Below are 15,506 nucleotides of genomic sequence, written 5' to 3'. Positions count from 1 at the left end.
AAAATAAATAATGATGAGGAGGGACCACCCAAAGGGCTGACAGGTCTAACAGCAGCACAGTGTGCGAACTAAAGAAACGTATTTTAGAGCATGTGCGAGCAACAATCAACAAGGATCGCAGCTACGCTGTGGCTGAACACATGGAGAAACACCATGAGGGTGATAGGAAAAAACTAAAATTTTATGGTGTGGAGATGGTCGAACGCCATGTGAGAGGTGGCAATCGCGAAAAAAATCTTGAGACAAAAAGAATCTCGACATATCCTGTCCTTCAGAACTCTGACTCCGTATGGTCTAAACAAGGATGAGGAGATGCACTCTCACCTGTAATGAACTAAGAACCAAAAAGAACAAAAAAGTTGATAATGATTGTCCCAAGTGACTGGCAGTCCCACCACGTTTTCAAATAACATTGTTATACTGGACAAACGATGACAAAGAGTCCCTTGTTGGTCTGTAGAAATTGTAGATCATATTCACTAGGAACAGTATAAATGTAACCATGGGAATGGAAACAGGGGAGAGATAAAATCCTTTTTTGGCCTGGCATCTAAGCAGTGTAAAAGAATGGGTTGATCACAAAAATCTTACAATGTAAAACATTAAGTAATTCTATATTCACATACGGGGTTTGCCCACCGGAGGGCAAAATATACAATACAGGGGTATACTATACGGCAACATATCATCGTGGTTTGGGTATTATATCAGATATGCAACAAACACATATGTATACAACAAGCCGCAACCCCTGTAAGATTCACCCTTGGTAGATTGATACCCACCGGAGGGTTAAATTTGTTATACATAACGATTGACCTAATGTGGCTTTAAAAGTACAAAACGTAACATGTTTAAACAACCCTTTATTATTCATGATTTGTATCGATCTGTAAAAAAAGTAAAAAAATGAGTTTGATTAAATTTAAAACTGCAAGACCCATAATGCTAAGCACGTCACAGGATATGGCGTAATACCTGTGTATGTACCTTTAAATAAGTAACATGTGACATTGTGCTGCATACCCGTGATCAAGGTCTGAGGGCAGACCGAAACGTGGGGATGTTGAGCTGTGTATGGAGTGCATTTAGAAATAAAGTAAATGCAAATTAATACCTGCGAGTGCGTGTGGAATTTCTCCTTGTGAGAAGTAGAGACGATTTGAAACGGCTTGGCTCTGCCGTATCCACTATCCGCACCGTCGTCAGAGCGCCTGTGTCTTGAATTGGAGCCAAACGAGGAGTGATATATATATATATATATATATATATATTAGTTATTAAAAATTGAATTTTCAGATTTCCTATGTAAACACGGTCCTAACTATAACTATCTACTGGCGACCGCCAGTAGATAATATATATATATATATATATATATATACCTGGGCAATGAACTCTGGGGATTGTAGTTCCTATGAACTACAAACAGTGAGCAATTAACTTAACAAGGGGGTGTGGCGATTTCCACCCAATGGAACTGTGGCAGGGTGATTTTAAACGGGGGAAGGAGTCTCCAGTGATATTGATGGCATCTGAGGAAGGCCGAATCGCGGCCGAAATGCATTATGCCTTACATCAAATAAACCGCTTCCACCAGTTTCCCCGCTGTGGCCTCTGCTTCTTTACTTGGTGGAGGAGTTGCTGCTATATTTTGCGCGGTATCCAGAAACGCGCTACAGGGGCCCCGTTCTTCAAAGTGGCCCGGGCTCATCTGGTTTCTGCTTCGGCGGCTTGTTTTCACATCCAAGGTATTGGAATAGCCTGGTGCCCGCCTCTCTACATAACGGAATCCGAGGCGGCTGCAACGCGGTCCGTGACTTCACGGAGGACCGGAGAGCATTGTCCTCTTGATCCCTGCCCGGCTGACGATGATTGTTGGGAGGCTGGAACGTTTGGGGACTGGAGGAGGCAGGTTGTGATTCTAACAAGCTGGATATTGACTTTTGTTTCACCGTTACTTTGCCGCATATCGCAGAATCCACACGGACACACCCCGTGCAGCACTTACCTGGGCAATGAACTCTGGGGATTGTAGTTCCTATGAACTACAAACAGTGAGCAATTAACTTAACAAGGGGGTGTGGCGATTTCCACCCAATGGAACTGTGGCAGGGTGATTTTCAACGGGGGAAGGAGTCTCCAGTGATATTGATGGCATCTGAGGAAGGCCGAATCGCGGCCGAAATGCATTATGCCTTACATCAAATAAACCGCTTCCACCAGTTTCCCCGCTGTGGCCTCTGCTTCTTTACTTGGTGGAGGAGTTGCTGCTATATATATATATATATATATATATATTATCTACTGGCGGTCGCCAGTAGATAGTTATAGTTAGGACCGTGTTTACATAGGAAATCTGAAAATTCTATTTTTATTAAAAATGGAATTTTCAGATTTCCTATGTAAACACGGTCCTAACTATAACTATCTACTGGCGACCGCCAGTAGATAATATATATATATATATATATATATATATATATATATATATATATTATCTACTGGCGGTCGCCAGTAGATAGTTATAGTTAGGACCGTGTTTACATAGGAAATCTGAAAATTCTATTTTTAATAACTTTGGCACCGGTTGACGAATCCTCGCGAAATTTTCAAAACTAATGGGGCGCTCCGCTCAGCTCCTACCCTGAAAGTCTCGAGGTGATTCGTCAAGCGGGGGCTGATAAAAAAGGGGGGTCCCAAAATGCGTTTTCCCCATGCATTTTCCCATAGAACCTTTAGTCGAAGGTACAGCCCGAACGGTTGAACAGAATTACTTGAAATTTGGCAAAGAGGTAGTCCTCAGGTCAGGCATGTGCCTTTTGCATATATGGTGTCAATCTGTTCAGTAGTTCCTGAGAAAATTGCATTTAAAAGCACATAAATATCTATAAGCGCGCACCGTGCGCGCACCATAACGTGCGCGAGCGTAATTCTTATTGGTGGTTACATGTCAGTCAACATTTGAATCGGTCGAAATCAGGAAGTGTTGGCCGCCATTTTGTGTGTTTTGTGTGTGACAGTAAAAAAAGGAAGGTGGAGAACGTGAAAAGGGGGAAGGGTAGAGAGTTCCTGACCCCCTAGCCTTTGTCAGGGGGTCCCTGAAGGGCCCCGAAGGGTGAAAATAACATTTGATTTTTTCTTATCAAAAAATCGCGGGGTGTGCGCACCGTGCGCGCACGGTGAAAAACCTTAAAAAAAAAAAAACATTTTAAATGAGCCATTCCATATTACAGGATATAGTCAATCTATAACTATATACATAGGTAGCTTATTGTAAAAAAAAATATATAAAAAATATAATAAAACATACATAACTTAGCATTTAAAAAACCTTACAAATTCACTTAAAAAAACATAGGTTTCACACACGTTATAGTTAGGAATTAGCATTTAAAAAACCTTGCAAATTCACTTAAAAAACCATAGGTTTCACACATGTTATAGTTAGCTGGACATTTCACTCGTAAAAAACCATTGAAAGTCCCCCGTTATAGTTAGTTCAGATAACTATAACTCGCGCGACCGCCACTCTATCACAATGATGATGTCATCAGTGATGTCATGAGTGATGCCACTGACCATGTCATGAGTGATGTAATATGTGACGTCATCAGCAGTGGATTGCGGGCGCGCGAGTTATAGTTATCTGAACTAACTATAACGGGGGAATTTCAATGGTTTTTTACTTGTGAAATGTCCAGCTAACTATAACATGTGTGAAACCTATGGTTTTTAAGTGAATTTGCAAGGTTTTTTAAATGCTAATTCCTAACTATAACATGTGTGAATCCTATGGTTTTTTAAGTGAATTTGCAAGGTTTTTTAAATGCTAATTCCTAACTATAACGTGTGTGAAACCTATGGTTTTTTAAGTGAATATATATATATATATATATATACACACACACCATCCTGCTCCAAAAGAAGAAGGCACGTACTCAAGGCTGTCAGGATATGGCACTTTTTATTTTCTCGGATCTCCCGCGACCCACGACCAGAGAGATTCGTTTCGGCTTCACAGAAGCCTTTTTCAATCTGATTGGCGCCATACAATTGTGAGAATATATAGCCCATCCCACTTTAGGCTCAAGTAAACATAAAGAAAATACTTTTCCTTGCTAATCCTGGCTTGATACAGACATCCTGTAAAGTTTAAACAAATTCATGCATACTAATGATAAAATGCAGCTGGTAAAACAAAGTTATATATCTAATATGGGTAATAAAATCACATTGTATATATAAAGTGCATAGTGCAACAATTTGTAAAGCATGTTACAGCGTCTAACATCATCAGTCTGCATATTTACTACATAAGCATCATATGTGTTTGGACGTGTACACAGGATTAAATGAGTCACCTGCCTATTGAGGGAGCATATCTTGAATCCAAAATTAGGCGCCAATCCCTCTGAAAAATAAACCTTAAATAAATAAAATTATGAATACAAATATATTAAAACCGTGCTGCAACTGTCCCAAACGCGTTTAAACTGAGACCTTCTTAAACCCGTAGCGTTGCCTCCAATGGAGACTAGTCCACAGGCATTCAACCTGTATCTATAGCTGCGGAACTAATGCTGAAGCATGTCAAAATGTAATCGCATCTGTATATTATTTAAAACACAAGCGGCAATAGATTACAGGTGCACCACAGGGCCAAACAACACAAAATGTGTTCAATTCTGACATAAGTGTCCATCTCCCGGGGAACGCTCTTATCCCCAAGAGGACTACCTCTCCCATAGTGCCGCGTGGCAGGCTTGTAAATATCACAAGTTCATGGGCATGCATCTATGCGAAAATTCGAATTTTAACTTCATAATAAGCACAACCATGTTCTAGGAAAACGGCAACTAAAGTCATTTAGATAAGCTTGGGAACTGGCCCACCGGTATTTGACCTGTGACCTACCTACACCACGGGAATAGTGTTGCTGTGTGCCCGCAATGCAGTCACATTACCTCCTCGTTAGTCTTCCTCGCCACATGACTAACAAAGTGAGCTTCAGCTCCACACCAGAACCCTCCAAAGCAAAAAGTCAGCCTCCCATGCCTCCCATCCCTTCCCAATATGGCCGACCCATTACCATCTGACGTCTATAAGAGGCGGGCTGGCCCAACCCATCAGCCTGTTTTTTTAGTTCTGCGCACATCTCTCCAGATGCACCAGGTAAGTGGTGCATGTGGTAGCAGGTACATGGGTCTCGGGTTGGAGGTGCTGCTCTAGCGGACCCTAGGATCTTGGGCTCTTTTTCCCCCCTTTTCCCCCAGTGTGTTTTGGCCGGTTAGGCTGTGCTCCAGCAGGCCATGGGTTTAAAGGGGGGGGGTGGCGGGTTACGGTTTGGGATAGTGGCCGGCGCTCTGCCGTGCCACCGCTCGTTGGGCTCCCTGTATGGCCAGTCCTTTTGTGGGCTCCCTTTGCTCTGTGCCCGGTTTATACGGTGCCCGCCTGCCTTTCGTGGTGCTGCTGCGGCTGTGTTTGCGCCTCCCGCCTCCCCCTTCAAGGCCTTGCAGCGGTCAACGGTGGTGCTGCACGGCTGTTACCCCCTGAAGGTCCCTCAAGGATAGCACAGCAGGACTAGTCCCTCTCTATTGTTCACCTCTGTGTCGGGTTCCAGTATGCCTTTGGGAAGTCCTTTGACTGGGTGCCCCGCATTAGTCGCTTGTGCTGCTCACGCCACCCGCCTGCCCCTAAACGCTGCGTTGCGGCGTTCAGCTGCAAGTCTACGCGGCGTTGGGTTACCCGCGTCCCCGCTGGGGAGGGTGCTTGTTTCCTTTTTCACACTTGAGGTGTTGCGGCGGGCGGCAGATGTGCTGCTCTGAATACCCCGCACGTTGTCCCCGCAGCGTGGCTCCTGTGTCGGGTTCGTCCTCCCGGGGCGGGGTCGGGTGCTAGTTCCCGCGCTGCTACACCAATGTTGCCGGTCAGTTTCACCGGCTTTTCCTGATGGGCCGACGTAGCTCAGCAAGTTAGGCAAGGGCATGTTGATGGTGTAACTTCATGGGTTCGCTCTAACGCACGAAAGGCCATTTGCTTAGGCGATTGATATCGCTTGTTTATTCCCTGTTCACGGGTCTTCTCAGTCTTGGCTGTGATGGTGCCGTTTTTCTTCCTGCGTATTTCCCGGCCTCAGTTGGTTGGGGCTGGGTTGATGGCATTCAGGAGTTCCTCGCTAGGACGGCCTCTGTGGGGTGGGGCCTGACTCCCCCGGCTTCACTCTGGGCTGTGTTCCTCTGGTGCGCCGGTTCCGGCAGCGGCTTCTTCCGGTTTTTGCCCGGGTTCCGGTCTATGGGTTCCGTCTGTGGGCTGGTGTTGTTCCCATCTGGGGGGTTCGGCAGTGGGTGCGGGCTGCTGCCTCCTCTGTGGTGAATCTCACATCTTGCCCACCCGTGGTTTGTTGGAGTGTCTTGTGCCCACGCCCTTCATTCTCCCCACGCTGCAACCTGGACAGCCTCGTTTGCGGCTGCTGTGGTGGTGTGCGGAAGCTCTGCGATTACGTTGTTTTGGGTTTGTGGTGGCCCTGTGCTGGACGGCAGGTGCACCTCCGCTGGGTGAGTGTTCTTTGCTCATTTATTTCTGTGTTCTTTTACATCTCTGCCACTTGTTGCTGCGCTGGGTCTCTGTTGTCTTCCCGGATTTTTCGTTTGTTGTGGCGTGTTTTTTCCGGGAAGAGGCCAGCATTGGGCTCGGCCGGTTGACCTTGGCGCTGGGAGCCTGGGTTCCTGTCTCAGCACCAACGCTCAACATCCTGTGCCTCTGCGCACATCACTTATTCTCCCCATGCGGTGGGTCATTTTTCTCTTGTGTATTAGTGTTCTCTGGGGTTTTCTACCTCTGCTTTCCACAGTGGTGGCCTATGTTCGTACTCGTGGTCATGGGTTCTTCCCTTGGCGCCACTAGGTTTCTTTCTTCTGTGGCTGTTACTTGGGTATCATTGGGTAGCGGTGGCCACTATTCTTCAGTGCCGGGATGCCCTTCTGGATGTCCGTGCTCGTCAGGTTTCCTGATTGGATGCCCTATTACGTGCGCTGCTTGACACGGTGTTGGGTCCTTCCAGACTGGTGCTCGCTTCGGTGGCACATATTCTGGATTGGTTCCCTTCAGTGATGGGTGGCATGGCCCCTGCGCTTGACTGATACGCACATTCGTGTTGCGTTCCTTGTTTGTTTATCATTTCTTCTGAGTACCAAGGGGTGGTGCTCCGTTCCTCTTGTTGGGCTGTATGTTTTACCTTTTATGTGCTGGTAAATCGCGCATCTTTGGACCTTCGGCCCGGTGGGGTGGATGTTTCCCCTTCCCTGGCTTCGCTTCCGGGTTTTGGTCCTGCAGCCCTTCCGTCCTGTATTCACCTGCTCTCCACTGTTGTGCGGGGTCTGTCCTGGTCGGTCCTGGTTGTTGTGGCCTTCGTGGGTTCAGGGGTTGTGTGCGGCTGCATATCAGATTGGGGTGGACCTCTGTTTGCTCCTGTTCTTCCTTCGGGCTGCTTCTGTGGTCTCCGGGTGGACTTTGGCTTCTGCTCCTGTTCCTGGAGTCTGGTTTTTCTTGCCTTGGGACGCAGCGGTGGCGTCCCCTCCTCCTCCTGCTCCATGGCTCGGCAGACGTCCCTTGCGCCCTCCTCCTGGTCATTTTTCTGCATCACTTCTTGGGGGTTGGGGCTCTGTTGCCCCTAATGGGTCGCTCCCGTTGTCCGTTGTTGGGCTCCCCGGGTCGGTCCCACGTGCTGTGGCTCTGTGGTTGAGCTCCACCCTTGGGTGGCTGTCCCCCTTCGTCCCCCTTCGTCTGGGTTTGTGTGGCCCCCCGACTGTTCGTCTCTGGTTTCTCTGCCCTGGTATGATCCTTCTGTAGGCTAGGTTTTGGGCTCCTTGTGCCTAGGTGACTAGCGTGCTTGCCGGAGCTGTCCATTGGGGGTCCTCCTCGTCTGGTTGGTCCCGGTGCTTTATGGGGTTTCCCGACTTTGCCTGTTCCCGTGGGTGTCCCTTCTCTTGCCCCGGTGGCTCCCTTCATGCCCTGTCTACCGGTACGTCCGGTGGTCTTTGTGTTCTGGTCTCCCCTTCCCGGGTGTTGGCTGCCTTTTCGGCCTTTGGAGCGGGCATGGGTTCCCGGTCGGTGCTGGGTCGGTTGGTACACTTTCTTGGCAGTTTTCTCGTCTGCCTTCTGTTGACCGATTCTTGGCTTGTTTGGGGTTTTGCCCCTGCCCCGTGGGGGCTTCTTGTTGCTCTCCTGGGAGATTTGGTCACTGCCTCGTTCTCCGGGGGGTTTGCCCCTTTGGTATTTTGGCAGAGTGATGCTGTCCTTGCCTCGGTCACTTTCTTCCGTCCCGGTGCTGGCTTTTTTCTGCCTTCTTTTCCAGGCTTTGCGCTTCCTCTGGTCCCTTTACTTTTGTGGGTTCTGGGCTTGTTTGCCTGGCCAGGATTTTTGTCCTGTTCGTGGGGCTCGCCAGGGTACTTCTAAATTGGTTGTTGTGCCTCTGTGGGCTCTGGCGCACTCGCTTCTAGGGGGTGCTGGTTCTCCCAGTTCTCAACCCCGGTCGGGGTCCGGCGCTCCCTGTGCGGTTCTACGGCCATAACACCCTGAAAGCACCTGATCTCGTCTGATATCAGAAGGTAAGCAGGGTTGGGCTTGGTTAGTACTTGGCTGGGAGACCGCTTGGGAATATCAGGTGCTGTAGGCTTCCTAGAGCCTGCCGGCTCAGGGTTGCTCCCTGGGGGTGTCGCTCCACCCGGCTCTTCTGTATTTCTCGCCTTTGGTGTGTTGCTGCCTGTGGCCTTGCCTCTGTGATCACTCCCGTTCCTGTCGGATCTCCGTTATTCAGCTGGGTCGGTCCTGGTTGCTCGCCTCGGCGGCTCCTTTGTTGCATGTGGAACGTTGCGGGAGCGGTTTGCTTGTCCCTTGCGCTGAGCTGTCTCGCTCGTTTGTTCTGCTTTCCCCTTCCTTCTGGGTTCGTTATGCTTTCTTGTGGCTGAGGTCCCCTGGTGGGCGTTCGCCCTCCTGTTTGGGGCTTGGCCTTGGTCCTGGTTCTTTTTCCGCTCTTCGGCCTCCGTAGGCGGCCTTGTGGGCTTTCTGCTTTTTCGCTGTTGGTTACCCTTGGTGGACGGGTCACTTCGTTGTAGTTTCCTGCGGTCCGTTTTGCCTTGCGCCTGTCTGGGCTCTGTTGGTGCTGTCGCGCTCCCCTCCCAAGGATCCTCTGGGCGCCTGTGGTCCGTGTCCCGCCTGTCTCTCCTTGCTGGTGGGGTTTGGGTGACCTTCATTTTTGCGGGTGGGGTGCTGGTTCCTTTCTGCGCCTCCGTCCTTTCTTGCGGCTCCTGCCGGTCTGGGTTGGTTCCTTCTGGTTCCTCTGCTTCGGCCCTCGATTGCCGCCGGGCCTGGTGGGTTTTGTTTTCTTCTCCCTTCCGGTCATTGGTTTGGGGGTTGTTCGACTCTGTCGCTGTTGGTGGTCCACCGTACTTTTGGACGGGCTTCGGTTGGACTGTGTCTCTTGCTGCTGTGGCTTTTTTTGTTGGGTCGCTATGGTGGGGTTGCCCTCTGTTTCTTCGGTTACTCTGTTTGGGTATTTTGCTCCCCTCTCGCTTTTGGCTGTCCATTGGGCGGTCTTCGTGTGTTTGGACCGGCTGGCTGCTTTCTGGAGCCTGTTTGCTGTTGCTTTTGGCTCCGTCCGGTCCTGTGCCGTGCCTTTTCTGTCCTCCTTTGGTCTTGGTTGGGCAGATTTCTGGAGGCGTTTTGTGTCTCGATGGTCCGTGTTTTCAGACCTCTCGTTGTCTTTCTGTCCCGGGCTGGTACTAACTGCTGGTGGTTGCCTCTCTCTTGGGTGGTTCTCCACTCATCTGGTCTGTTGGGTTTGCCCTCTTCTGTGGGTGTCCCATTCTGGTCCGTTGGTTTCTTGTGAGTTTCCATGAAGCCGCTTGGCTTTGGTATGTGCTCACTTTGTTAGTCATGTGGCGAGGAAGACTAACGAGGAGGTAATGCCCCGGTTACTTACCGGTAATCTTCATTACTCTGAGTATAGTCTTCCTCGCCACATGAGTTCCCACCCCTCCCTCCCTGTCTGGTTTTTGGCTTCATGTTGTGCTTGGTAGTTTCAAGCTGAGGGGTTGGGCCGGCCCGCCTCTTATAGAGGTCAGGTGGTAATGGGTCGGCCATATTGGGAAGGGATGGGAGGCATGGGAGGCGGACATTTTGCTTTGAAGGTTTCTGGTGTGGAGCTGAAGCTCAGTTTGTTAGTCATGTGGCGATGAAGACTATACTCGGAGTAATGAAGATTACCGGTAAGTAACCGGGGCATTACTCTGTATTAGAAAACATTAATGGCAGTTGGACATGGTGATTACCGTCGTACCCCGGGGCATAATTAGTGAAATTCCGACGCAAGTGTCCACCACACGGTACGTATTTCACTCCCCACTGAACTACCAATCCCGTGATGCAGTTTGTCGATTTTATGAAAAACCAAAATTCGCGGGCATGTGTCCCAAATGAAAGTCTGTGTCATAAAAACATTTTACCGGGAACCAAAAAAGCATTAATGAAAAGGACAGTAAAATAGAGTCAATCAATCAATCAAGAGGCTTTATTCGAGAAATTCTCATAAAAGCAGTACACACAATGAAAATTTTTAGAAAACATTGTTAAAATCATACCTCATAAAATGTACAGACAATCAGAATTCGGAAAACTAGATATAAACACAATGTATTAGACAGTAACCAATATTACGTTCTTTTAATTAAATAGCTCCTAAACGATGACACTCTGCCTAATGGACCATGCCCACCCCAAACATTGAGCGGTTGCTACAGTCACTTGGAGACAGGAGCTCGTGCAAATAACTCTCATAGCTACAGAGCTGCTGGGAGCACCTACATTTTTACAGGCCGGTGCTAACCAAATACGTCGTGGGGCTGCGTAGGCTTTGCAGGAAAACAAGAAGTGCCCAATGGACTCTTTTGTAATTCCACAGGCAGGACAGGTAGTATCGGTAGAACCCCTCCACCTCCCGGTTAAAGACCTTAAAGGGAGGGCACCTATCCTCAATTGAAAGAAAAGTTTCCTATCCCTTGGGTTAGTTATAATGTCCCAGAATAGTTCCAGTGTAGGGAGGGGCTTAACCTCCAAGAAACGACCAGACATAGAACCGGCATCAGATTTTCTCCATGCCTGCTCAGACACATGGGCCCAATACAGCTCCTTGATTGCTTGCTTGCTTGGAAAGGATGCTTCTAATGGGGAATCCCATAGGAGCTTTAGCCCAAGCACACATAACAATGTTCTAAGTTTACTCAACCATTGGATCTTATGGAAGACATCGGCCTTAATCACTGCTAGAAAGCCCTCAGCATAATGCTTAAGTTCTGGTGTAGTCCAGAGCCGCCTCCAATATAAAATCGGGCGTAACCTTGCCAGGTCACCTATTGCCTTCCTTCCCAAATCATGTCTGAGGGGGATCAGAGGTGTACTTTTAAGGAGACCGGTTAATGACCTAAAAAACTTATTCTCAGACATCTGCATCGAATTGAGGTTACCAAATCCCAACAATTCTGCACCATACAGTGCAGATCCCAGGGTTTTTGCTTCATACACCTGCAAAGCTGGTGCAATAGGTTTCGACTGTGATTTCCTATGCTCGAGCCCGAGGACTCCAGCCACTTGCCTATGCTTTAGAGCAGCCAAGTCAATGTGCTGAGCCCATCTTAAATCATCTGTTATGTAAATGCCCAGATAAGTAAAGGCTCTAACTGCATCTAGGGGGCGTTGGCTCAAATACCACTTGGATCTGACACTGCGGTGAGGGTTAAAAAACATGAGTTTAGTCTTTGCCACGTTGACTTCCAAACCATTATTCTTACAAAAATCATCAAAAATACAGAGGGCACTTTGCAGACCACTGGGAGTCTTTGACAGGATCAGCGTATCATCGGCGAACATCAAGATCGGTATCTTGATGCCCGCCAACGAGGGTGCGTCCACATTCGTGGATAGCATTCTTGCTACTACCCCATTAATAAATAGTGAAAAGAGCAGCGGGGCCATCGCACACCCTTGTCGCACACCCCGTTCTACCGGAAAATCAGCAGTAGTCTCACCCTGCCTACCCCACTGTATCCTGGCGAAATTTTCCTCATGTAACCGCATAGCCATAGTCAGTAGATCGTCAGGCAGACCCAGGCTTCTTAATTCAAACCACAGCTTGGACCTAGGCACCAGGTTGAAGGCAGCCCGCAAATCTACAAAAGCAGCGTACAAGCTGCCATCGCCAAGTACCACAGTCCGCCACTGTACCAGAGTGAATCAAAACACCTGGTCCATCGTGCTGGTAGCCCTCCGAAACCCTGCTTGGTAGGGTGATAGTGCATTATGCTCATCAACCCATTCCATGAGCCTGTTTACCACCATCCTTCCCACAACCTTTTGTATGGTCGCTATCAAGCTAATTGGCCGGTAGTTCCCAGGCGACCCCCTATCGCCCTTCTTAAATATGGGAATAATGATTGCACCCCTCCAACTCATCGGTACCGGTGCTCCTTGAGCGACTGCATTAGCGAGGAGAAGGATGTATCTACCCCATTGTTCCTTATCATTAGTAAAAAGGTCTACCGGGACCCCATCCATTCCAGGGGCTCTACCCGACGATGCTACACTTAACGCCAACAGGACCTCTTTGAGACAAAAAAATGGCTCTTTGGGATAGACAACCTTAAACCCGTCCATCTCCCTGCCAGGATTAGATTCGGCATATTGAGGTTTAAAATATTTGACCCAATCCTCCTCCTGGACATTATTATCAGGGCAGTCAGGCTCACCACCCCTCCCCCATTTAACAATACTCCAGAAAAGCCTGGAATCCTTGGAGCCACAGGCTTCCAGTAGCTCTCTCCAGTGCCTCTCATCCCACTCCTTTTTTGCTGCGACTATACAATCTTTATAATTACTTCTGGCACCACGAATTACCGCCAGGTCCCTAGTCTTAATAGCACTGCCCAAAGCAAGCCTTGCCATCCTGCACTGTGCATTGTACCACTTCGCAGTCTTGGTTAGGGACCTACTATTATTCCTACCTACCTTCTGGAAATGTGACTTAATGATTAAAAAGAGAGTATCGTGAATTGTTGTCGCTTCCTGCGACCCCTGGGTAACAATGGCAACCTGCTCCAAGGCCTCAATTGCTCTATCCACCTCCATATTTATACTAGCCATAGAATCTTGGTTGGCCAGTACACAAGGCCATTTTAACCGGCGTGTATCATTGGAAGGAACTGGTAAGGGGAGACCTTCCCACTCTGTTCGAACATTCCCGCTAGGCAAGGTCCACCATCTGTGACAAATACACAGAGGGTCATGGTCACTTTCCAACCTGTGCATGACCTCCATATCATTAACCTGCTTCCAAATTTCCAAACTACACATGACATAGTCTATACTACTCCTGCTCCGACCATTATCAAAAGTGCAAGCCCCCACCCTGTCACTCTTGGCTCTCCCATTCAACGCACGGAGGCCTCTCTCTAGGCAGATGGCGTTTAGGCAAATGACATCATCAGACCATCGTTTTATCGGGTCTAGATCTAGTGGAGGGACACCCCAATTCCTATCCTCTTCTGACCCAATACAGTCATCACCTGTGTCTAGTGGTTCGAATGTACGATTAAAATCGCCAGCAATTATGATATTATTAAGCAGGGAGTGTGTCTCTATGAGAGCCACCAAAGAAGCTAAAACTTCTGACTTTCCACCCTTGTTGCCCCTGGCATATACATTGTATAAATCAAGTCGCCCTAACGGTCCCAAATCAAGATTTATAAGTTGGATATCCTTACTCCCTGTCTCAATAACTCTTATGATAAAACGCAGGTTTTGCCGAACCCAGATCGTCAGACCTCCCATTGGTCGACCCTTTTGGCCCTTAGTAGCTGGTATAGAGTAATTCAAATAGCCCTGAAGGAACATGGGTTCGCACATCCATGTCTCTTGAAATAGACATATATCAAAACCATTAACAAAGTCAACCCAGTCTTGGGACTCCTGTTTGTGACGCAAGCCCGCAATGTTTCATGACATTAGACTTCCTGCCCCTTCCCTACCATCGGTTGGAGCTTCCCTAACTAGAACTGACAAAGGCGATGGCACATTAAAAGTTGTAGTTAGGCCTTTTTCATCTACAGAGCGACTCTCACCAACCATCAAAACCTCCTCCCTACAAATATTACCATGATCAATAATGGAATCGCGGTCAGTGAGGGGGGCAGACTGAACTATTTGTGTACTAGAGGGTTCAATGAGTTGTGGCTTCACGTGGGTAGGACTCCCAATCGGGCGGGCCCACATGCCCCGCAAGGGCTGTAATCTTCAATCGCACCCTTCCATGCCAGTGAACACATCAAACCTGTTCACTGTCTCCAAGGGTGTGAAAGGTCTCAAATGATCCATTCTCCTGTTAGTGGTTATGTTAAAACTAGGAGGTACGGTATTCCACCCAAAGGGATCGGCAACAGTTACTGGGTATTGTGCTTGCACAAAATGCCCAGTGTTGTACGGTGCTAAGAAATTTGTGTAGGTAGGTGCTTGTCCGCTTATGTAGGTTGGAGGGAACACAAGTGATCTGGGATAGAAGTATGTCAGGGCACGAGGGATGATGCAGTTATTGCCATTGCCCGTGGGCCAGTTTAATATGTAATTGACCACACGTGGGTCTCTGAAATTAACTACAACTACGTCTCCCTCAAGGTCTTTGCTTCTACCACCCAGCCATGGGAGTCGCCGAACATGCACTATTTCACCATTGATGTTTTTTGTGATTGGTCTGTATTTACTGAACCAGTGCATGATTTTATTTTTTAACTGGGCGAACCCTTCCCTTTTATTGTCTGTCAGTATAGGGACCCCCGTCAAGACAACCACGAAGGGCACAGCTTCAGGGGGAAGTTCAACTAGTGGACCTTTGTTCATTGGTGCCCTTACGTGTCTGGTGCTTCCCCCCTCCTCCCGCGTTTTTCCTACAAGTACCTTTTCCATTCCCCTCGTGGGTTCACTGGCAGGAGTTACAGCTAGTTTGTTTGCCTGCAATGGGGGAAATAACCTTTGTTGATTAGATTTTGCTAGATTGGGAAGTTGTGATGTAACTTTGGTGGGTTGGAATAAAACTTTAGAGGCAGAACTGGTTGGTTGTGCAACCAGGGTTATGGGTGGCACCGCCGTACTCACTGTGGCCCTAGTTGCACCGTCCTTACTGCTAATAACAGACTCGATGGCCTCGAGTCGCTTCTCCACCCTCTTTAGCCCCTCAATAATTGGTAGAAAAAAGACCTAATTAGTTGTTCCATGCTATCTGGTGGGACGGTGGGAAATGCTGCTTTCAGCACGGATTCAGCAGAAATGGCAGTAGGTACAATGGTACTAACTTCCTTATCGATATGTGGAGGTTTAAGGGGGGGCTTCCAAGTTAGACAAGTTGACTAGTACGGCTACTGACGCCTGATCTGTTCTAATGGCCGGCTTGGAAGGCCTGCCAA

At 48.3% G+C, this 15,506-nt stretch overlaps 1 protein-coding gene and 1 pseudogene across 3 annotated transcripts in view; both read left to right on the top strand.

The window, feature by feature from the left end:
* Nucleotides 1-15,506, top strand: part of LOC146788775 (protein eva-1 homolog C-like) — a 455,975-nt gene that overhangs the window by 286,873 nt on the left and 153,596 nt on the right. The window lies entirely within an intron of this gene.
* On the top strand, nt 8,559-8,677 carry LOC146788776 (5S ribosomal RNA; annotated as a pseudogene).

The sequence above is a fragment of the Triturus cristatus genome, chromosome 10 (assembly GCF_964204655.1).
Source record: "Triturus cristatus chromosome 10, aTriCri1.1, whole genome shotgun sequence".
NCBI lineage: Eukaryota > Metazoa > Chordata > Amphibia > Caudata > Salamandridae > Triturus > Triturus cristatus.
The sequence above is the reverse complement of the archived record's forward strand: the minus strand, read 5'-3'. Positions and strand labels throughout refer to the sequence as shown.